Raw genomic sequence first — 23,833 nt, forward strand, 5'->3', positions numbered from 1 at the left:
AGAGCTGCCCCAACATACCTCAAAAGGGGCCCGACTGAAACTATGGATAATTGGCAAAACAAGCAAGTGTGATGTTTTCCTGTGAACTGGATACCAGCACAAAGGAGAAGGACACCAACACAGTGAAAAATCAACTCCTACCAAATCAGAGAGCCAGAACCTCAGAGGGCCCCAACACCTCAGCACTGAAGCAGACCAAAAATGAACCCAACATGGCTTAGGGAAATTTTCCAGAAGAGGGGGCAGAAAGAATGTCAGAGTCACATGTTGGGTCATGATGTGCAGAGACATTTATTGTACCAATAACTGTGGGCCAGCTCCACAATGCACGCCCCATTTACATCAACAAGGAGGGTCCAATGGGAGGGGGTAGATCATAGATGAGCCTAAACAATGGTACCAAACTGCCTGTATTTGCTGAAAAGAAAACTAATAAATTAAAATTTAAAAAAAGAATTGTTTTAAGATACATTTATTTATAATATTTATCAGTAAATATTTGATTTGTATTTCTATTTTGCACACTTATATACCCAGGTTCCTTATGATTTTTATGCTAAAATCTGTCCTGAGTGATAAAACAATCCTATTGCTATAGTGACAATTAAATGATTTTACTTGCATTTTTTGAGTGATATTTAGTCAAGTTAAATGCTTTTTCCTAACTTTATGAATTCTCCAGCTCCTTCCCTAATCTGAACAAGTCAGATATTTAATGCTACTTAAGAAAGAAAACAGCCAGACATGGTGGCACATGCCTTTAATCCCAGCACTCAGGAGGCAGAGGTAGGAGGACCACCATAAGTTTGAGGCTACCCTGAGCCTCCATAATGAATTCCAGGTCAGTCTCAGCTCTAGAGTGAGACCCTACCTCAAAAAAAGAGAAAAAGAAAGAAAAGAAAAGAAAAACAAAGAAAGAGAGAAAGAAGGAGAGAGAGAAAGAAAGAAAGAAAGAAAGAAAGAAAGAAAGAAAGAAAGAAAGAAAGAAAGAAAGAAAGAAAGAAAGAAAACAAAGAATTCTGGAAACTCACCCATTAATCTCTGGTAAGTGCTCCACAATGGCTATATTTTCCCAACACACATTGACAAACTGATGAAATATAAGGAGAAATGAGAGAAAAAGAGAGGGAGAGAGATGACTTGAGAAACTCTATATCTCCAGCAACACTCAGTCAGGACATCTTTACTTTCAACTTGCATGTTGGGGTTATCACACCTGATAGGATTTGTCATACTTGTCAATATTAATTCCTTGTAGTCTCTGTATACTTAAACATATGTACATAACATTCTATCACATGAGTTATGACTTGCCTGTAGTCAATACTTTCATATTCATGACTCAATGTCAAACATGCCTGTCAACTGACTAAAGCTAAGAACAAGACCAGAATAGCCAATGCACATCTATTAGATTCTTTAATTTTTATTTTTTTATTGACTTCAATGATTGTAAACAATAGGGTTAGGGTTACTCCCTGCCCCCCCACTTTCTCTTTTGAACTGCATGACTTTTATAAATCTCCTTGCCCAGACCTAGATGGTTATTCATGTTGGCCCTCACGAGTGTGCCATTTTCCAAAATAATCAACAAATTAAATAGGAGTCTGTTACTGTAGAAAATTTATGACTATTTACAGAGGGCTATTTGAAAGAGAGGCAAGCTAGTCTTTTGAAATCAATGCCTAGTGATCATTAAGCATTAAGGAGTGGTTAGTTAAAGAAGGGTAATGAAGCCTAAGCCAATGTCATTTGAAGATTAACTGGAATGAATAATAAAGTCATTCATTGAAAAGGGTGTTACTGGAATGACGCACACATTCCTCCACATCTCAGGGAGATTTTATTTTATTATTTATCATAATATTTATTTTATTTTTTTATTTATGTTTGTTCAAGTTACAGATCTTCAGAACATAAGTACTCAGTACCAAAGGAAACCCTTGAAATTTAATCCAGATTTTTTAGACCAGGAAAGAATATATGACCCAAGGCCAAATGCTCAATAAGGCATTAAGTAGATTCTCTTTTAAGCATTCATGCTTTCTGCTTCCTGACTAGGGATACAATGTGAATACCTTCTGCTGCCATGCCTTCCTCATCATGATGGACTATATCCCTTCAAACTATTATCCAATCTTATTTCTTGCCTATGCAATGAAATTATCATAAAACTGTGGGTTCATAGATTCTGTTGTTCCCCACAAAGACATCCAGGCAACCAGGGGTGGGTGAGCGCATGATGATACAAACACTCCAGGGAGAAAATTGAACATCTCTCTCAGTTTATTGTCGGTGAAATGGGTTTATAAGCATCTGAGGGTGGAAGAAAGGGTCCTAAGGCAATTGGGCATACCAAGTTCATTTCTGGTGCCTAATTGGCATACAGGGACATTCATTCTAGCAAGTAGGCAATGGTGGGTGTTGAGGGTCAGGTGTTCTAGGGTTCCCGGAGGATGGGCTGTGTGAAGGCTGAGAAGGAGTTTCCTAGGCAACTGGCCAAAAGTCATAGGGCTATGGCCAGAGCCTAATAAGTTCAGGTGTGCCAGGCTTAGAGAGGCAGTGGCCTCCTATGGCCTGGGGGTCCTTAACTGTGCCTAGAAGCTCAGTCCCCTCTCCTGAAGGCTCTAGCCAGTGTCTGGTTCCTGGCAACGCCTAACATAAAACCACAAACAGGATTCAGAGACAGTACAGCTTAACATATGGAGTCTTCCAGGAAAGTGAGCAAGTACTTGTGTTCATAATCCAGCTCCACAGGGACAGAAGCTGCTGAGGTCAACATCTGACAGGACATTACCTCACAGATTTCTTCATCTGGCTATTGAGTTGTTGAGTTCTATGCACCAGCGAGCATGCAATGGTGGCAGGTACAGCAGATGCTAGCAGAGGGGCAACAATAGTGATGATAACACCAGACACCTCAGGCCAGAGGGATTTTCAGCTTATGTAGCTACCAGCCCTTTCTGCCATAGGGTTTGGGCCTAGCCTTGGAAAGAGACTGACTGGCTTCTTCAGGGGGCATGCTTAATGCAGCCAGAAAAATGGGCTCTGCAGGAACCATGCCAAAGCCAAAAAGAGGTGTCTGAGAAAATGAGCCTGCTTTCTACAGCTGTCTCCAGCATTCTCCCACTGAAGCACAAGGGCTTGTCAGTAGTTCAAACTCTGACCTCTTTCAACCTTTAATGAAAGATCCCTACATGATGTGATGCATAGTTTGTACCAATATACTTAATGACCACTAAGCCATGGACATCACTGAGTGTGTCAATGTGATAATGTTCCTCAGTGTCAACCAGAGTATGAGTGAGGAGAAATTGGAAATGATAACCTCACTCATGACCAAAAGCTTTTAGAATGCTACTGAAGAGGGAGAAACTTAAGTGGCAGGCAGACAGACAGTGATTAAACCTTGCATAATCATTGGTGGAGTTGCCATTACTGTATGTCAGTAAAATGAATTAAATAATGCCTAACAGTCCAACTGGTAGTGTGTGCTCATGTTAACAAACCCCTTAGACACACAAGTTGCTGGCAATGCCCACCAGTGGCTGTATAATTCTGAGAGACTGAATAAGATCACAATGGTCATTTCCAGAGAAGATACAGAGCTGGCCTGTCAAGAAACGATGTTCAACATGGCTACCTTAAACAGAAAAGCTACTGGATAGATGCACACAGTTAATGCCCATGTAGTCATAGATATCTCAGGCTTGGTATTCTAGGACATTCTCAGAACCTTATAAAACAACAATAAAAATGAGCCAGCCTTCCTTTTTCATTCATAATCACTCCCTAAATGACTACTGTGAGCAAGGTCTCAGCTAAAATCTCAGGAGGAATGCTGATTTGTCTATTGAGAGCACAGGTGACCCACTTTTATTCTGCCATCAATTCTTCAAATATAGGGAGAGTGGCGAGGAATGGATTGTTGCCATTGTGGAGAAAAGAAACAGGACTGCCAGAATCATTGACAAGCCTTTGGTTACTAAATTCTTACCTCATAGGGCCAGTGCTCCTCCATATCTTGTTGACTATTTCAGCATTTTCTCTGAACCTAGAGCCTGAAAGAAAATAGCATTTCTTTAGTAGGATCATAGAACTTTTGTTTACAATCATGGAAGATGTTCAAGAGTTGATTTAAAGAAATGTTCAAAGAAGGCAGCCTGCATAGTGCTTCCAGTTGCCCATTTGCAGGGACTTGTATCCACTCATCAAAAGCAGCTTTCATATACATTCCAAGCCCATTAGCAGCATTTTGGACATGAAGAAACAGTTTGTTCCTCTCATGGGTATATAAGGAACAAAGAATCTTTCCTCTTTCCAAAGAAAAATATAGAATTTTTTCCTTGTGCTAGGCTGATTCTTTTCTACACAGGGAGCGATAGTATTTATTAAAATTACATAAAGACACAAAATCTTTAGACAGACAATTTATGTTGTGTCAAAGTCCTTTCTATGTTTTTCTTAAGTAATAGAGTTGTTCCTGCTCTGGGAAAGAATTAAGCCATTTGTTCAATGGCCAGGAAGAATTTGCAATTGCCTGACTTGATCTATGTTAAATGATTTCTTTCCTACTGTATACTTCATTAAGGACTGTAAGAGGCAAATCAAGACCCAGATCCCAGGCACTGGTGATCATTATTATGGAAAAACTTGTGTTGAATTTTTCTGATAATTTTGTCGATAAAGAGTAGTTTCAAGAATATTTTAAGTGAAATGTGTTGAAACCAAATGAAAATAAACTTCAAAAGAGAATCTAGTCAAATTGACATAGATGAGTTTATTTGATAAGAATATCCAAAATGACAGAACAAATAGAACATACATAGATAAGAGGTATGATGATAAGAGGGAATTGATTAGGACAAATATGGATAAAGGGAAATACAATTATCGGTTATATACATGCTTGATGATGAAGAAGGCCAATAGCATGGCTCAGTCTAAATCCACAGACTTCAGAACCAAAGAAAATGATAATGAAATGTGCAATAAATTGGTGATTTGCTGATGTAATGAAGTCCTACAGTCTAGATTCCCAAGGTCAGAGAATCTACTGGAATTAAGGGCATCTTGTAGAATGAAAGACAGACAGAAAAAGAGAAAGAGAGGAGAGAGAGAGAGGAAGGGGAAGGATTCGCCTTCCTCTGTCTTGTTATTCTTTCCAGGCCCCCATCCACATTTCATGGCAATGTTTCCCCCAGTCCAACTCACATGTTGATCTCTTCTGTAAAAGCACACAGAAAAATATACACAAATAATGATTCACCAGCATCTCTTAGTCAAATCAAATGACACCTAAAATTAACCATTCTAATACTTGGCTGGAATATTTGAATGAAATATATAGATTTAGAATAATTAGTGGCTTTCTGGAATAGCCAGAACATATACAAGTAGATAGTTGAGGAAAAAAATACAGGACCAATGATAAAAATTTAAATGATAAATGAGTGTTAAATACAGCAGACATATAGGATAAATAAAGACATAATATGTAACCTAGTCAAGATGGAAACACTAAAATAGCTTTATTATATTCCAGTTCTCAGCTCCAAACTTGGCACTGCCGCTCTGTGATTTTGGCCTTTCCTATCATGAGAGTAATCATTTTTTTTTATTTATTAAGTCTGATACTATATACTATGAAGTAAATAGAAAACAAGTTAAAGATTTAGCATCATTTCAATTATATTAAACTTTTCAATGCTATTGAAAATTTACAATAGTAGAGTTATTAAGGGAATTGTAGTTCCCATTACCTGTCATCTCAAGTCATCTATTGAATATCTGCCAAATTCTTTCCACTACATCATATACAAATACAGGCATGCACTTATGCAATTCAGACAGAGTACTGTTAGAAAATTGGATACTGCTAGTTATAATTCTAAAATCTATTAGCCATTTTAATTAATTAGTATGAAGTTTATTTGTATATTTTATTTAGGTTTTTCAATAGAAGCTAACAATACCATGAAGAGTAATTAGACCAATTGGTCTAAGCATATTTTTGAGGGTTTTTGCTTGTTGTTGTTGATTTTTTGGCATTTTGAAAAGGGCTCTTACATACCCAGACTGTTCAAACTAGTAGTTCAAACTCTTTATGTTGCTTAGGGTGACCTTGATCTTCATGATCTTGGTGATTTTCATGACTCCACTTCCCATGACCTGGATTACAGGCATGCACTACAACAGCTGGCTTTGCTTGTTTGGTAAAGGTGATCCATTTTGTTTTTAGTTTGGGGGTTAACCAAATGTGTGATACAATTCTATTCAAGAAAATATGATACTCTTCAGCTGTGCTTTTGAGGAAAGCCCATCCATTTTAATAAACAGAGCCAATAGCTAATATTTCATTTTCATGAACACAGGTCTGGCTTCAGTGCTGTGTAACCTGGGCAATTTCTCATGTCATGACCCTCAGAAGGATTTTACACTTGCTGTGTTGCTCCACTATACTAATCATATTTTTTCTAATGTTTTAGAAAAAAGAAACTGTTTATATTTTATTCTAGAGTTCCACAATATGTCAAATTATTCAAGCTTTTATATCCTAGATCAAGGTCATATTCTGGTATCTCAACATTTTCTTTCTACTGGTTTTTAAAGTGAAAAGGATGAAGATTGCCCATTACATATCTCAAGAAATAAATAAACAGGTTAGTTTCAGAGTTGTGAGAATGAGCATGGCTTCTTAAATGTATCATTGAACAATTAAACCAATCTGTTTTGTGACCATGATCTACAATTGAATTCCATGCTTTCTGTCTTATGAAAGAACAGATGTGTTTGTCTTTAAAGTTGATTTGAACCAAATTTTGTATACCTTGACAATGAAAGAACTCTGATATAAACAACAACAAAGTACCTAATATGTTTGAATAGCATTAGCAATACAATGAAATAGAATAATTGGTGGGGGACTGATTAATGGAAACATGTAATATATGGATTTAAATACCATATAAAACATAGGCTGGGGAGATGGATCAGAAGTTAAAGACTCATGCTTGCAAAGTCTTCCAGCCTGGGTCCAGTTTCCCAGAAACCACATAAAGGCAGGTACAAAATGTTGTTCATGTGTCTGGCATTCATTTGCAATGGGACAGATCCTGGCATATCCATACACAAACACATATACAAAATAAATCAACAAAAATTTTAAAACATGAAATATGAAACATAAAACTGTCTATATACAAGTAAGGAAACATGAGAGGCAAAGACAACAGTCAGCATTTGGCAATAGGATAGACATAATCAGGAATGGACACAGAAAACTTCTGCAAGCCTGTACCAATGTGTCTAGGTTGTGATGCACATTGTTTAGTTAAGCAGTAAAAGGTTACTTTGAAGGTATTCATTAGATATTATTAACCCTTATATTAATAGACTTTGAGTAAATGGATGTGACTTATCTAATGACTTTAAGAAATACTTTATGATAAACTTTAAAACCAGTAACTAAGTTTTTTCATGCAAGAAGTTATTATTATTACAACATAGAAACTCTGCCTATATTTTCATTTTTCTGTCTTCCTGTTTAGTAAATATTATAATATCAATTGTGCTAGTCAGATTTTCTGTTGCTATTAGAAGCAACTGAGATAAATGAACTTAGAGAGGCTTATGGTTTAGAGATTTTAGTCTACAGCCACTTGGATCCATAGCTCCTAGGACATGGTAAGGTATCACAACATGATAAGGAGAATATGGCAGAGAAAAACATCTCAGTTCACAGAGGACAGAACGTAAGAAGTGAGACAGTACCAAACCTAAGAAAATAGATAACCCCCAAGGACACATCTCCAGGTTCTAGCTATTGTGAATAGAGCTGCATTAAACCTGAAAGAGCAAGGATCTCTGTAGTAAAGTGGAGATTTCTTAGGGTTTATGCCCAGGAATGCTATAGCTAGGTCATGTGGTAAATCTATTTTTAGGCTTTTGGGAAACTTCCATACTGATTTCCATAGGGATGCACCAGTTTACACACCCATCAAGAGTGAATACAAGTTCTTCTTTACCCACACTTTCAAAAGCATTTGTTTTCATTTGATTTTTTTTTTTTTTATGATTGCCATTCTGACTAGGGTGAGATGAGATCTACAAGTTTTTATAATTAGCATCCCATGATGGCTTATAATGTTGTACTCTTAAAAATATTGATTAGCCATTTATATTTATTCTTTTGTGAGAACACTCTGTTATGTTTCACAGCCCACTGCTTCATTAGGATTTTATGATGTATAGTTTTCTTGAGTTTGTTGTATATTCTAGATATCAATGATTTGTTGTATATAAAGCTGGCATAGAAAAATCTTCTTCTGTCTTTTCATGCAGTTAACTAATTCTTATGCTGTACAAAAGCTTTCTAATTTCATGCAGTGCCATTTGTCATTTGTTAACCTTATTTCCTGAGTTATGGGAGTTCTATTCAGAAAATCCTATACCTATATCTTACAGTATATTCACCCCACTTTTTCTTTAAAACTTTCAGAATTTCAGGTTTTGATCTATTTGGGGTTGATTTTTGTACTAGGTGATTGGTAAGGGTCTACGTTCATTCTTCCACATGGACGTTCATTCTTCCACATGGAGATATCTAGTTTTCCAAGCACTAGTTTTTGAAAATACCATTTGGTCCTCAACATGCGTTTTTAGTGTCTTTGTAAAAAATGATGTGGCTGTAGTTGCATAGATTGGTATATTGGTTCCCTATTATGTTCAATTGATCTCAGTGTCTGTTTTAGAGCTAGTACCATGATTTTTTATTGTAATGGATATTTACAATAATTTGAAACCAGGTATGATGATACTTCCAGAATCAATCTTTTTGATCAAGATTGTTTTGGCTATTCAGGGATTTCTTTTTTTTTCTTTTATTTTTGTTGCTGTATCAATTTTAGGAATTTTTTCTATAGCTATGAAGAATTTGGTGGGTTCTTTTTAGCAGGATGTACATTTTCAAAATATTAATTCTAACATCCCATGAGCATGAGAGAGAGCTTTCCAGCTTCTAGTGTCTTCTCCAAATCCTTTCTTCTCTGTTTTAAAAATTTCATTGTAGAGGTCTTTAACTTCTTTGGTTATGGTTATTCCAAGGCATTTTTGAGACTATTGTTAATAGCATTATTTCCCTGATTTCTTGGTTTATATGAGAGGTACTGAGTATTACCTGTTAGTTTTGCATTTTTATTTTAAAGGAGAGAAAGAGAGAGGAAGAGAATATAGGCATGACATGCCAGGGCTTCTTGCCACTGAAAACAAACTCTAGATGCATGTGACACTTTGCTCATCTGGCTTTACATTTGGCACTGGGGAATCAAACTCAGACCATCTGGCTTTTCAAGCAATCACCTTTAACCACTGAGCAACCTCTCCAGCCTTGTATGTTAATTTGTATAGTACTATTTTGCTAAAAAATGTTTATCAACTCTCAGGGCTTTCTAGCGAGTTTCTAGAGTCCATACATATCAAATCATACCATCTTTAAATAAGGATACTTTAATTTCATCTTTTCCTATTTGTATTCTTTTTATTTCTTTCCCATGCCTTATTGCTTTGACTATGACTTCAAATGCCACATTAAATAGGAAGGGAGGGAGGGGAAAGCTTGGTTATGTTCCTGACCCTAGTGAATATGCTATAAGCTTTTCTCCATTTAGAGTGACATTATATATTGCCTTGTCATATGTAAATTTTATTATGCTGAGATATTTTCCTTCCTTACCTAGCTTATCCATCACATTTCTATGAAGTGATAAGGGGTTTTGACAAAGGCTATACCTATATTCATTGAGATAGTCATGTGATTTCTGTCCTTGAGTGTATTTATATGATGAATTACTTTTATTGTTTTATTTATGTTGAAACATCTCTTCATCAATGGAGTAAAGTCTATTTGTCATGATGTTTCATCTCATTTTTCATTTCTAATTTTATAAATTTGGGCCTATCTTTGAAACATTTGACTAAGGGTTTGTCAGTCTTGTTTATCTTTTCAAAGAACCAACAAACTAGTCACCGCCTTTTGTATGTTCTTTGTTCATTTCTATTTCAGCACTGAAGCAGACCAAAAATGAACCCAACGTGGCTCATTAATTTGTACATATATCTTAATTCTTTCTTCCTATATACTTTTTGTTGGGGCATTGGTTTGTTACTGTTTTTCTATGGCCTTCAGGTTTATCATTAAGTTATTTACTTGTTATCTCTGAATTTTCAATGTCAGCACTTATAAACTATAAACTTATAAGCTATAAACTTATAAGCTATAAACTTTCCTCTTAGGACTGCTTCTTTATTCCCCATAGGTTTTGGCATGTTGTGTTCTGATTTTTATTTAGTTCTAAGAATATTTTTGATTTCATTCTTGGTTTCTTTAGTGACCATTCATTTGCCAATAGTTTGTTATTAATCTATAAGAGTTTGTGTATTTTCTGTAGGTTTTACTGTTGATTTCTAACTTCATTCATTGTGGTTGGATAACATACAATGGGTTATTTCTAATTTTCTAAATTTTTGAAATTTACTTTATGGCCTAATATATGATCTAATTTAGAGTATATCCCATGCACTTCTATAAAGAATGTGTATTCTGTAGCTTTATGGTGGAATGTTTCGTGTCTGTATGTGTGTGTGTGTGTGTGTGTTCCTTTTGTTCCATGGTCATTTAGCCTCAATCTTTATTTTTCCCTGCATTATTTGTCCATTGGAGAAATTGTGTGTTGAATTAGCCCACTATAATTATGCTGGAGTTCATCTGTGACTTTGTATCTAGTATTATTTGTTGTATGACGATGGTACTTCTGTATTCAAAGCTATAGATTTAAAATTGTAATTTTTTTTCTGGTGTATTGTGCCCCTGATCAATATTGGGTGCCTTTCCTTATCTTTTCTGACTAATTTTGGTTTGAAATCTCTGTTGGCATATGTCAGAATAGCAATATCTTATTTTTTTTTTTGGTTTTTTTTTTTTTTTTTTTTTTTTGGTTTTTCGAGGTAGGGTCTCACTCTAGCCCAGGCTGACCTGGAATTCACTATGGTGTCTCAGGGTGGCCTCGAACTCACAATGATCCTCCTACCTCTGCTTCCCAAGTGCTGGGATTAAAGGCGTGCGCCACCACACCCGGCTAATATCTTATTTTTGCATGGTTCCATTTGCTTAGATTTTTTTTTCCATCCTTTCACCCTAACATAGTGTCTATCCCCCACAATGAGATGAGTTTCTTGAAGATCTCATAAAGATGGATTCTGTTTTCTTATGCCATTTGTTTATCTTTGCATTTTATTTGGGTAATTGAGATCACTAACATTTAGGGTTCTTATTAAAAGATGTGAACTAATTCCTATCATGTTGAAGGCTTTGTGGACTTCTTCATTTACTTAGCAACTGATGTAGCATTAGTTAAGATTTTCCCCGTTAAACTCTTGAATGTGTTTATTCTTTTCTTTAGTCCAACATATTCCTTCTAATATCCTCTGTAGAGCTAGCCTAATGATATCAAATTTCTTTAGTGTGCTTTTGTCACAAACTTTGTTTTCTTTTCTCTGTCTAGTATGAGAGATAATTTTCTAGGTTACAGTAGTTTGGGCATCTATGGTTTCTGAATACTTAAAATACAATATTTTAATTCCTTGTGTGTTTTCCAATTTCTATTTAAAAATTGGCTATTATTCTCATGGGCTGGCTTTCAGTATATCACTTGCTATTTCTCTCTTGTTTTCTCTCCTGATTTTGTTTTGTGTGGTTAATGTTTTGGCCATAACGTGATGTCTGAAGCTCAATTTCTTGTCCTCTATGTGTCATGTGTACCTGGATGCACACATGATTTCTTATGCATTTCTTCTAAAATTTTATTGATAATATTTTCTGATCCTTTAACCCAAAGCTCTTCTCCTTTTTCTATGCCAAATATTTATAGATTTGATCTTTCCATAATGTCCCAAATTTCTCTCATGTTCTGGTCATTTGTTATTTTGAACTTATTACTGATTTTGGCTATGTGTTCCATTTTCTCTAACTCATCTGAAAGCCCTGATATTCTGTCCTCCACATGATTAATTCTATTGGTGAGACTTTACACAGAGCTTTTGATTTGACATTGCATTTTTCATTTTAATTATTTTAGTTTACTTTATTTTAATTATTTTCTATGTATTCAATTCATTCTATTTTCATGTCCTGGCTTGAATTTGTCATCTCTTCTAGCTGCATGTTCTTGAAGTTTATTAAAGCATTTGTTTGTGTCCTATTTTAATTCATCCAGGTGTTTGAGTGCTTTCAGTTGTTTGTGCTCATTTGGATTTCATTCATGTCCTCTTTAAGTTCTTTATACATATTTATCGTTATCATGCTTTTGAATTCATTGTCTAGAATTCCTCTAAGGAGATCTCTTAGGAGGCTTGAACTATGGGAATAGGCATTCTTGGTGAGGGCATACTATTCTGATTATTTTTGTGGTATTCATTTTGCATTGGTGTTTTCCTTTTTGGATATATTATGTGGGTTGAATAGTTCAAGACTCACACACAGTAGATGCAAACATAGCTGAAAGGTGCTGCTAGACTCAATAAAGCAGTGATTTTGGTACTGATGAGAGGAATATGTGTAGAGCTGGGGGTTGTGAACTAACGTGGTGGTGATGCATGGTACATAGCATAGACTGGGGAGGGGCATGTGAAGGGGAAGGACACACTGAGCAGGAGGGTAATTGTGGAGCAATAAAGTAACACACAGTGGTGGCAGTGATGTGCATTCTTGGAAAATCAGGAAAGGTCTTGTGGAGCATGAGCCTGCACACAGAATTGTGGTAGCTGCCACAAAAAACAAAAAGGATATATCAGAAAGATCATTCACCCTGACCAAGTAGGCTTTATTCCAGAGATGCAGGGATGGTTCAATATACACAAATCTATAAATGCAATACATTATATAAATAGATTGAAGGACAAAAATCACATGATAATCTCATTAGACACAGAGAAAGCATTTGACAAAATCTAATATCCCTTCATGATAAAAGTCCTACAGTGACTGGGAATAGAAGGAACATATCTCAATATAATAAAAGCTATTTATGACAAGCCTACAGCCAATATATTACTAAATGGGGAAAAACTGGAAGCTTTTCCACTAAAATCAGGAACAAGACAAGGGTGTCCACTATCCCCACTTTTATTTAATATAGTACTGGAAGCCTTAGCCATAGCAATGAGGCAAGAGACACACATAAAAGGGATACAAATTGGAAAGGAGGAAATCAAGTTATTATTTGCAGATGACATGATTCTATATATAAAGGATCCTAAAGACTCTACCAGCAAACTGTTAGAGCTGATAAACACCTACAGCCATGTAGCAGGATACAAAATCAATACACAGAAATAAGTAGCCTTCATATATGCTAACAACAAACAAACAGAGGATGAAATCAGAGAATCACTCCCATTCACAATTGCATGAAAGAAAATAAAGTACCTTGGAAAAAAAAAAACAACCAAGGAAGTAAAGGATCTCTACAATGAAAACTATAAAACACTTAAACGAGAAATTGCAGAAGATACTAGGATCTGGAAAAACATCCCTTGTTCCTGGATTGGAAGAATCAATTTTGTGACAATGGCAATCTTACCAAAGCAATCTACACATTTAATGCAAATCCCATCAAAATTCCAAAGGCATTCTTAACAGAAATAGAAAAAATAAAATCCAAAAATTCATTTGGAATCACAAAAAACCTCGAATAACTAAAATAATACTGATCAACAAAAATAAGTCAGGAGGTATCACCATACCTGATTTTTACCTATATACAGAGTCATAGTAACAAAAACAGCATGGTACTGGCACAAAAGCAGATTTGTAGATCAATGGAATAGAATAGAACACCGAGATATAAGGCCAGGTAGTTATAACCACCTGATATTCGATAAAAATGCCAAAAGTACTCATTGGAGAAAAGACAGCCTCTTCATCAAATGGTACTGTGAAAACTGGATACGTATCTGTAGAAGGATGAAAATAGATTCTTCTCTCTCTCCATGCACAAGAATTAAATCCAAATGGACTAAAGGCCTTACCATCAGACCTGAAACTCTGAAATTGGTACAGGAAAAAGTATGGGAAACCCTTCAACATGTTTGTCTTGGCAAACACTTTCTGAATATAACCCCAATTGCTCAGGCAATAAAACTACAGATTAACCACTGGGACATCATGAAATTACAAAGATTTTGTACTGCAAAGGACACTGTGAATAAAGCAAAGAGGCAACCTACAGAATGGGAAAAAATAATCTTTGCCAGCTGTATATCTGATAGAGGATTAATATATAGGATATACAAAGAATTCAAAAAAATAAGAAATCAAACAAGTTAATTAAAAAATAGGTTATGAAGCTAAATAGAGGGCTTTCAAATGAAGAAATATGGATAGCGTATAAGCATCTAAAAAATGTTCTACATCCCTAGTCATCAGAGAAATGCAGATTAAAACTATATTGAGGTTCCATATCACTCCTGTCAGATTGGCTACCATCATGAAAACAAATGATTATAAATCCTGGTGGGGATGTTGAAAAAGAGAACCCTTCTACAATGTTGATGGGGGTGCAATCTTGTCCAGCCATTGTGGAAATCAGTGTGGAGGTTCCTAAGACAGCTAAAAATTGATCTACCATATGACCCAGCTATAGCACTCCTAGGCATATATCTTAAGGATTCATCCCATTTACTTAGAAGTACATGCTCAACCATGTTTATTGCTGCTCAATTCATAATAGCTGGGAAATGGAACCAGCCTAGATGTCCCTCAACTGATGAGTGAATAATGAAGATGAGGCACATTTATACAATGGAGGTATACTCAGCAGTAAAGAAAAATGAAGTTATGAAATTAGCAGGAAAATGGATGGACCTGGAAAGGATTATACTAAGTGAAGTAACCCAGGCCCAGAAAGCCTAGAGTTGCATGTTCTCCCTCATATGTGGATCCTAGCTACAGATGATTGGGCTTCTGGGTGAGAAGGAAAAAACTCAGTAGCAGAGGCCAGTAAGTAAAAAGGAGACATAAAGGCAAGACAAAGGAAGGGAGGAGGGTAATTAATAGGTTGGTATTGTATATATGTAACTAGAAGAATAGATTAATAGGGGTGAAAGGCCCAAAGTGAGGTGAAAGGAAGAGATTGAGTAAAGGAAATATGGAGGGAGGGCTAATCAAAATCTAAGAGGATGCAAAAAAATCATATGAAATCCTCTGGTTTTGGACAATGGAACACTCGGGAGCCATAGATCGTTGTTAGAAAAATTTTTAATGCCAGGGATGGGATACCTCCAGTGAGTTGTTGGCCAGGGAAATCCCTGATTCCCCCAAAACATTATAGGCCATTGCCAAGGTTCTTGGTTTCCCACCAGGAATACATGGCAAGACCCTATTGCTGAAGACTCCACATACTTGGGCTGCAAGGCCACTGAGAAATCCTGCTGGAACTGAGCTGATAACCTACCCCATGTACACCAGCTGACAGAAAGCTGGAAGAAGCCATTCTCCATGTAGTTCAAAGGGAGAAAGAGATACCACCAGTGAAGATACTCAACAGTGGACACTGCAAGCCTTATAATTGGCCAGCCAAGCCAAATAAGCCAATGGGTGCAATAGTGGCATGTCTGTCATGGTGGAAACCTACTGCCCTCCAATTGGACTGGAAACCCACTCCATGGGGGGAAACAAATCCCTGAACCTGAAAACATAACATAGGGGTAGTCATGAGACCTAGAGGTATAACATATGCTGATTTCTGGAAAAATGTATATACTGTGCTTATCAAACTGCCCAGTAACCACTTCTCTTAATATTTATACCATTAAATTAACGCTACTCTCACTTTGGGTAGAGAATCTTCTGTTTTCAGATGGCAGTGTCCTTGGGATAACTCAGAAGTTATCATAAGGCTGGAAAGAAGTGACTAGAGTACTGAGTAACATCTCAATCACACCTTCCAAGGCTCAGGGTCTAATGTGGAAGAGGTGGCTGAAAGAATGTAAGAGCCAAAGGAAGGGTTGGACTCCTTACAACGTGCTCCCTCCAGACATAAAATGGCCTGGATATCCATGACCTCATAGTGCCTGACACTACCTACACAAGACTATCATAAGAGGAGGAAAAGAACATGACCTCAAAATAAAATGAGACTGATTGAGATGGGGAGGGGATATTATGGAGAATGGAATTTCAAAGGGGAAAGTGGGGGGGGGGTATTGCCATGGGATACTTTTTATAATCATGGAAAATGTTAATAAAAATTGAGAAAATAAAAGGTTGAGCTGAGCTGGGCATGGTGGCTCATGCCTTTAATCACAGCACTCAGGAGGCAGAGGTAGGAGGATAGAGGCTACTCTGGGACTACATAGAAAATTCCAGGTCAGCCTGAGCTAAAGTGAGTCCTTACCTCAAAAAAACAAAAATAAAAAATAAAAACAGGTTGAGCCACCTGTCTACCAGGTGATGGGTCACTTCTACCTCCGCCCAGAAATCATTACAAGGGAAGCAGTGACATGAATAATGCACTCATTGTAAGCCTGAAATACAGTTTCATGGAAATATCAACAGACAATGTAGTCACTGAAACTTCATAAAAACATAAATCCAGAGTCTACAGAGAAAGAAATCCTAAATTAGATCTCAATCTTGCCCACCAAGGCTCAGAGAACATCACGGAAGAGCGGCTTGTAGATTGTAAAAGCTTCAGGATAGATGGGGATAGCCTGAGACACCATGTTTTCCCCATCCCTGCAGAGACTGACTTAACCCACTTGGTCCACACAATGAATACCAATAATCCCACCAAAGACCCTCAGCGAATTGGGGCTCAGGAGAGGCTGTCTATGTGTGCAACATTATATTAAAAAAATCAATAAATTAAAAAGTAAAAAAAGTACATATGTACATATGTTTTCTTTTTAAATGTTTCATGTTTATGGAATTTGCATTTATTTCTTTGATATATTTTAAATGTGTCTTACGTAAGGCAGGAATATAGCTCATTCTTTTTCATTGGAATATCTGTAGACATTTTTCCTATTGAAGTATTTGACATTTCTTTCAAAGATAAATTAACTACACATAAAGCAGTACATTGTATTGAGCACTCAATTTTTTTTTTTGGAAAATATCACTTTCCTAAAAGAATATTAAATTTCCCAATCCAACAATATACCACATATTTAATTCTAGTAAATTTGAATGAAATAGTAAGCAGTCTCTATGCACAATAACATGTTACTTGTGAATAGAATCACATGATTTTGCTACTGCATTACTTTTACCTGCACAGGACACCTAGTTTTTCAAAAGAATTGGATAGAATAGTATCCCAGATCGTTTTACATATATTAGCGAGTAAACATTCAACCTTTCATCATGTTATGATACTATGATTTTTTTCATAAGTATTCTTTACCATTATTGATACACTGGTGAATGTTATAGTAACACCAGGTATAAAATAGCCATTTTTTTTTCCACAACTATAGAGATGATAATATTTTCCCTAAAATTTCTTCTTCTTCTTCTTCTTCTTCTTCTTCTTCTTCTTCTTCTTCTTCTTCTTCTTCTTCTTCTTCCTCTTCCTCTTCCTCTTCCTCTTCCCCTTCCCCTTCCCCTTCCCTTTCTCCTTCCCCTTCCCCTTCTCCTTCTCCATCTCCTTCTCCTCCTCCTCCTCCCCCTCCTCCTCCTCCTCCCCCTCCCCCTCCTCCTCCTCCTCCTTCTCCCCCTCCCCCCTCCCCCCTCCCCCTCCTCCCCTTCTCCCTCCTTCCCCTCCCCCTCCCCCTCCTCCTCCTCCTCCTCCTCCTTCTTCTTCTTCCTCTTCCTCTCCTTCTTCTCCTTCTTCTCCTTCTTCTCCTCCTTCTCCTTCTCCTTCTCCTCCTCCTCCTCCTCCTTCCCCTCCCCTTCCCCTCCCCCTCCCCTCCCCCTCCCCTTCCCCTCCCCCTCCTCCTTCTTCTTCTTCAAAGTCAGGTCTCATTCTAGACCAGGGTCACTTGGATTCACTATGTTCTCTCAGGATGGCCTGTAACTCAGAGTGATCCTCTCACCTATGCCTCATAAATGCTGGGATTAAAGGCATGCACCACCACACCTGGCCATAATTCCTTGATGTGATACCATTATAATTGTTTTATACCATTATAAAATGTATGTAGGTCCTATTTTATCAATTGTGAAAATCACGTTATTTTTGATTGATGATCATTTTCTTTAGTGCTATAGCTATATGAACTTATGTCTAATATTTTACAATGTGATTTCTTTGTGTCTTATGCTTTTACCCTCTGATCCTCATTCATTATTCCCTTCCTTTATGATCTAGGTGAACTTGTTCTAACATTTTAATTATTTTAATAATGTTTTACTTTTTGATGGATTTTCAGAATGCTTGTTTTATAATTTAATATCTAAATATTTATCATTTTCTATTCCCAATACATTCTGAGTTATAGAGAAATATAGAAAATTTCCCAAATATTAACTGTATTCCAGTTGTTCCTTTATATGATATGCTTTGTATACAATATCTGTATCACATCTATATATGATATAGAACAAAAATATGTTGCTAAACTTACAAATTTATGAAGGATTTTTCTTTCTTCAAATTATTACATTTTATTGAATACAGATGTACTAAATATGGATACATCATGTGTTGGTACCCTTCTTTCTCTCATCCCTGCCCTCATTCTGCTGAGGTCCCTCCTCCTCATTTGGTAGCAGGATTTCCCCATAGGGTTGTGGGTTATTCACTGTGGGACTTTGGCAAAGGCAGTGTCTCTAGGTATGATGTCCCAACTTGTGGCTGTAACAATTTCCACCCTCCTGTGTGCAAAATTCTCTGACCCATAATGGGTGTGCTTTAAATCTACTTCAGTGATAGGCTTTTTGGAACCTCTGGATCTCTGTTTTGGTAGGTGTTGGGTATCCTCAAGGTCTGTTTTCTTCACCTGGTGCTGAGTCTAATGTTGGAAAGGGCTATTTGAGCTAATTGGGGTGACCAACAGCTGTACAAGCAACCAGGGATCTAAGCTACTCAGAAGCAAGCACCCAGACAAGATGTACACACAAATGCAATGGTGGCACACAGCCTTGGTGGGTAACCAGTAACTTTCTGATTGGCTAAGAGATCCACTTAGTGGTAAGGTACCCATATCTTGAACTGGGAACCAGGTCCAAATCCTATGGAGACAAAGATTATGCTCTCCAATGTCAAGCTTCCACTAATTTTGGATGAAAACAGGGACTATAGCCATCTAAATTATGTATTTTCATATTTAAAGCAAGTTTACAGATGAAAAGAAAGCAAATATGTATACATTGTTTTGTTGCATTATTTCTACTTTCTGCTATTTTATACTTTGCCATTTTACATTTCTTTAAACATTTAGGTTACCATCTAGAGACATTTTAGGGCTCCAATAAAATTTTATTCCCTCTCACACCCTTTGTACTTTTATTATCTAATATATTTCTATATGCTATAGGCACTTAATTAAAGTTTACATATATTTTAGAAAGTTATTTTTAATTATTTATTTAGATACTTTTTAAAAGGAAAAAGCATTAATAAAGAAAACTTTGAAAGATAAAACAAAAGAAATTCATGCATTAGAAAATATCAGCTAGGGACTTCTGGATAAGATGGCAGCATAGGAATCATGCCAAACCAACCTAGGGAGAGATTTAACCATAGCACAATACACTCTTTTTCCCAAAAGTGAAGGTATATATGTTTCTATTAGCCACAGTGAAGAAGCAAGAGAGTCCAAAATCTACAAAAAGAGGGAATATGGCCAGAAACCTGCCAAGGCATTGCAGTCCCAATCAGCATGGATCCACGCACCCAACCACCAAGTGCTGAGCTACAGGAGCAGAGACCAAACAAGGTGATATTCCAACCTCATTGGCCTCCTTGCAACATCAAGAAATGTGAAGGGGAGACAGCAAAGATCAACTAAGGAGCTGCTGAAAGAGATACAGATGGGACTAGCTGATCAGTTCCAGTACAACTTGGGTCTTCCTATACTCTCCTATCCCCCAACCATCAGAACCACAAACCTCTAGAGAATGCACTCAGCACCCCAGTAGCAGGGCATCCAGCACAGCTGATTAGAACACCAGGTCCACAGCACAACACAGAGGGATTGAGGTGGGCACTTGGTATGGGTGAGATTGTAGGCCAGCCCAAGAGGTAATGAGGCTGAATGACAAAAAGAAGGTACTTGGCCTGCACTGGAAGTGCTAATCTCTCTTTCCCTGTCAGGGAAGGTTATGTGTTACATATTTTTGGTTGGCTTTACCATTCTCAAATAATCTATATTTGGGGGTTGAATATTGTTGTCTTGTTGTTTCAGATTTATAGGGCCTTTTTCCTTTTGCTTAGATTTATAGGGCCTTATGTCTTTTGTTTCTGTAATTATTCGGGGCAGGGTCTGATTCAGATCCAGGCTAACCTGGAATCCATTTCAGAATGGAATTCAAAACCTACCAGCTGACAGGATGAAGGGTTTGCAGCAGCAAACACCCTTAGGGATTTTGGATTTATAAGGTTATCTGTTTGTTTAATCTCACACTTGCATACTCTGTGCTGGATTTTATTCAATGTATATATTATCCAGTTGGAGTTTAGAATTTGCCAGTAAATTATTCCACCCAGCCCGATACAGTACTTGAAAACCAACCACTCTCTACTTGGACTGGAGACCCTCTCTTTGGGAGGGATTACATGCCTAGTACTGAAAACCTAATCAAAAGCCTGTGGTGGAGGGGGGCATAAGCATGAGGAGTGTAATGCCTGCTCTTGTCTAGCTAAATGCATAAATTTTACTCACCAAACTGCCCGGTAAGCACTTTACTTAATATTAATACACATATATCAATGATACTCTCATTTTGGTTAGAGAAGCTTCACTTTTCAGGTGGAAGTGACCACTGGGGTGACAAAAAAGCACCATACTGCTGAGAAGACATGATGGAGGAATGTTCTATACTAAAACATCTCTATCACAATCTTCAAGGTTCATGGTCCATTGCAGAAGATGTGGTGAAAAGAGCATAAGATCCAAAGGAAGGGTGGGGCTGCTTACAAAGCAATTGACCAGATGGAAATTGTCCTTGATATCCATGACCTTGCAGTACCTAGCACTAACTTCACAAGACCCTCATAATAGGAGGAAAAGATGATGACATCAAAATAAAAGGGAGACTAATGGAGAGAGGGAGGGAATATGATGGAGTGTAGGTCTGTGAAGGGGAAAGTGAGGGAGGGGAGGAAGTATCATAATTTTTTTTCTGTAAGCATGGAACCTGTCAATAAAAAATATCAATTTACAACTATCTGCAAATAAATTTAAAATCTAGATGAAATGAAAAAGAAATTATATGTAGAAAATGCTTTTAAAATTGACCCATCCATACACAGAATCAACCACAGGGCCCTGGAAGGTAAGATGAACACTAAGCTTAATCTTCTCCTCTCCCTCTCTCTCTCTATCTATCTATCTCTATCTCCATCTCCCTCCCTCTTCTCTCTATCTCCTTCTATTACCTATCTATTTCTTCCTTGTTTTCTTTGGCACTGGCCTGTAACTACCAGTACCAGCATGTTGTTAACATCCACCAGGAATTGTTGATCAGTGATACCTACAAGATTTCCCAAAAATAGCAAGATTTCTGTCAGAGTATTTGACGAACCACCAAGGGTGAGGGGCAACACCTTACTACTGAACACACCATATGCTATTGGTACAGAACATGGAGTGACCTCGCTGGAAGCTTGGCAAAGACTCAGTCCCCACCCACCCCCCTCAGACAGTTAGCTCTTCTAGTGCCAGAAGGTGCTACATGAGCAACTGGGGGAAAATGACCACTATCTGTCCAAGCAACTCATGGTCTAAGCTACCCAGCAACAAGCAGCCTGATATGATGCTCACACAAGGGCAATAGTGGCATACAGCCATGTGGGTAAACAACAGCTCTTAATTTTGCTAATTGATGTGCTTAGTTGTATAGAATCCATAGCTAGAGCTGGGAAACAAGTCAGAACCATATCGAAAAAACGAGCCCACTCTCCACTATCAAGCTCCCACCTATTGTGGGCTAGGAAAGGGTGTATACCTATTAAATTATCTCTAAAATAATAACTATCCCATGTATCCAGTTGTCACTTCACTCTCCATTGCAGAATTTGCTTCCCATTTTTAGATGGATGCACATCCTGATGACAGAATCAGCCAAAACCAAGAGTAATTAGGGAAATGAGCAAGAGTGCTGCTTTCTTGGTGAACCTGGTACCTGCACAAGTGGGAAGGGGATAGACATAAATAACACTCAACTCCTTCCAAACCAGATATCCAGAGACACAGAGGCTCCCATGACCTCATCACTGATGTAGACTTAAACCGATCCAAGAATGGCTCAGGATAATTTGCTGAAGAGGGGAAGGAATTATTTTTAGAGCAACAAGTTGGGACATTATTCATAGAGACATTGCCTTTTACCTGTAACTGATGGATAGCACCACAATGCATGACCCATATTCCCCAATGAGGAGGGTCCCTTTGGAAGGAGTAGGTGAGGAAAGAAGCTAATGATGGTACCAACATGACTGTATACACACTGTGTATGTAACTAATAAAAAATTAAAATGTCAAATTAACATGGAAGAAATTGTAGAAAAGAGTTGAAAAATAAGCCTGTATATTTAAATTATATACACATAAATATATTTGTATATTATGCAAATACATATATTCTCTATATAAAATGTAGATTATAATATGACATATAATATATATAACATATACAAAATCAAGTCCAGTGTGTGTGATACACACACATACACACATATATGTATATACACATAATACACACACACACACACACACACACATATATATATATATATATATATATATATATATATATAGAGAGAGAGAGAGAGAGAGAGAGAGAGAGAGAGAGACATATTTTAGTTATGTACATACTCAGTATGTAAACAGCACATGTCGGTATCATCCTTTCCCTCATCCCTGGCCCCCCAAAGGTTGGGGATGGAGGTCATTCCCATGGGGATTGTGGGTCATGCATTTGTGTGGGCAGCCATTAGTTATGGGGGAGAGGCAATGTCTCTGTGCATAATGCCCCAACTTGTGGCTTTAACAATCCACGCCGTCTTCCACAAAATTTCCTGAGCCATGTTGGGTGCATTTTAAGTCCACTTCAGTAATATGTTCTTAGGAGTCTTTGGATCTGTGGTTTGGTAGGTGTTTTGTATCATTAGTGTCTATCTACTTCACCCTTGTGCTGATATCAGGTTCACACGGAAAGCAGTACTCTTGCTCATTTCCCCAATTTCTTTATGGTTTCAACTGGGGTCCTGGTGAAATGCAATGTGTCATTTCTATGTTCAGGTCCAGCTTCTGTCTGAAAGAGAAGCAGATTCTCCAATGAAGAATGAAGTCAGCATGAGTTGAATGGGATAGCCATTATTAGTTTATAGAGAATTTAATGGGTGTAGAACCTCTTGTAGCCCCAAATTAGTGGGAGGTTGACATTGGAAAGCAAACTCATTATCTGGATATGACTGAAATTTTCCAAGTTCCAGATATGGGTTCTTTTCCACTGAGTGGATCTGTTAGCTAATCCAAGGGCATTTGGTTACCCACCATGGCTGTGTGCCACTACTGCACTTGTGTGAACACCACACCAGGTTGTTTGCTTCTGAGTACTTTAGACCTCAAGTTGCTCAGACAGTTGTTGGTCACTTTCCCCCCATAGCTC

The 23,833-nt window shown here is 37.3% G+C and overlaps 1 pseudogene; it reads left to right on the forward strand.

The window, feature by feature from the left end:
* The first annotated feature begins 42 nt into the window (after positions 1–42).
* LOC101593726 lies at positions 43–4,065 on the forward strand (annotated as a pseudogene).
* The last annotated feature ends 19,768 nt before the right edge of the window (positions 4,066–23,833 follow it).

This window comes from Jaculus jaculus, chromosome X, assembly GCF_020740685.1.
Source record: "Jaculus jaculus isolate mJacJac1 chromosome X, mJacJac1.mat.Y.cur, whole genome shotgun sequence".
Lineage (NCBI taxonomy): Eukaryota > Metazoa > Chordata > Mammalia > Rodentia > Dipodidae > Jaculus > Jaculus jaculus.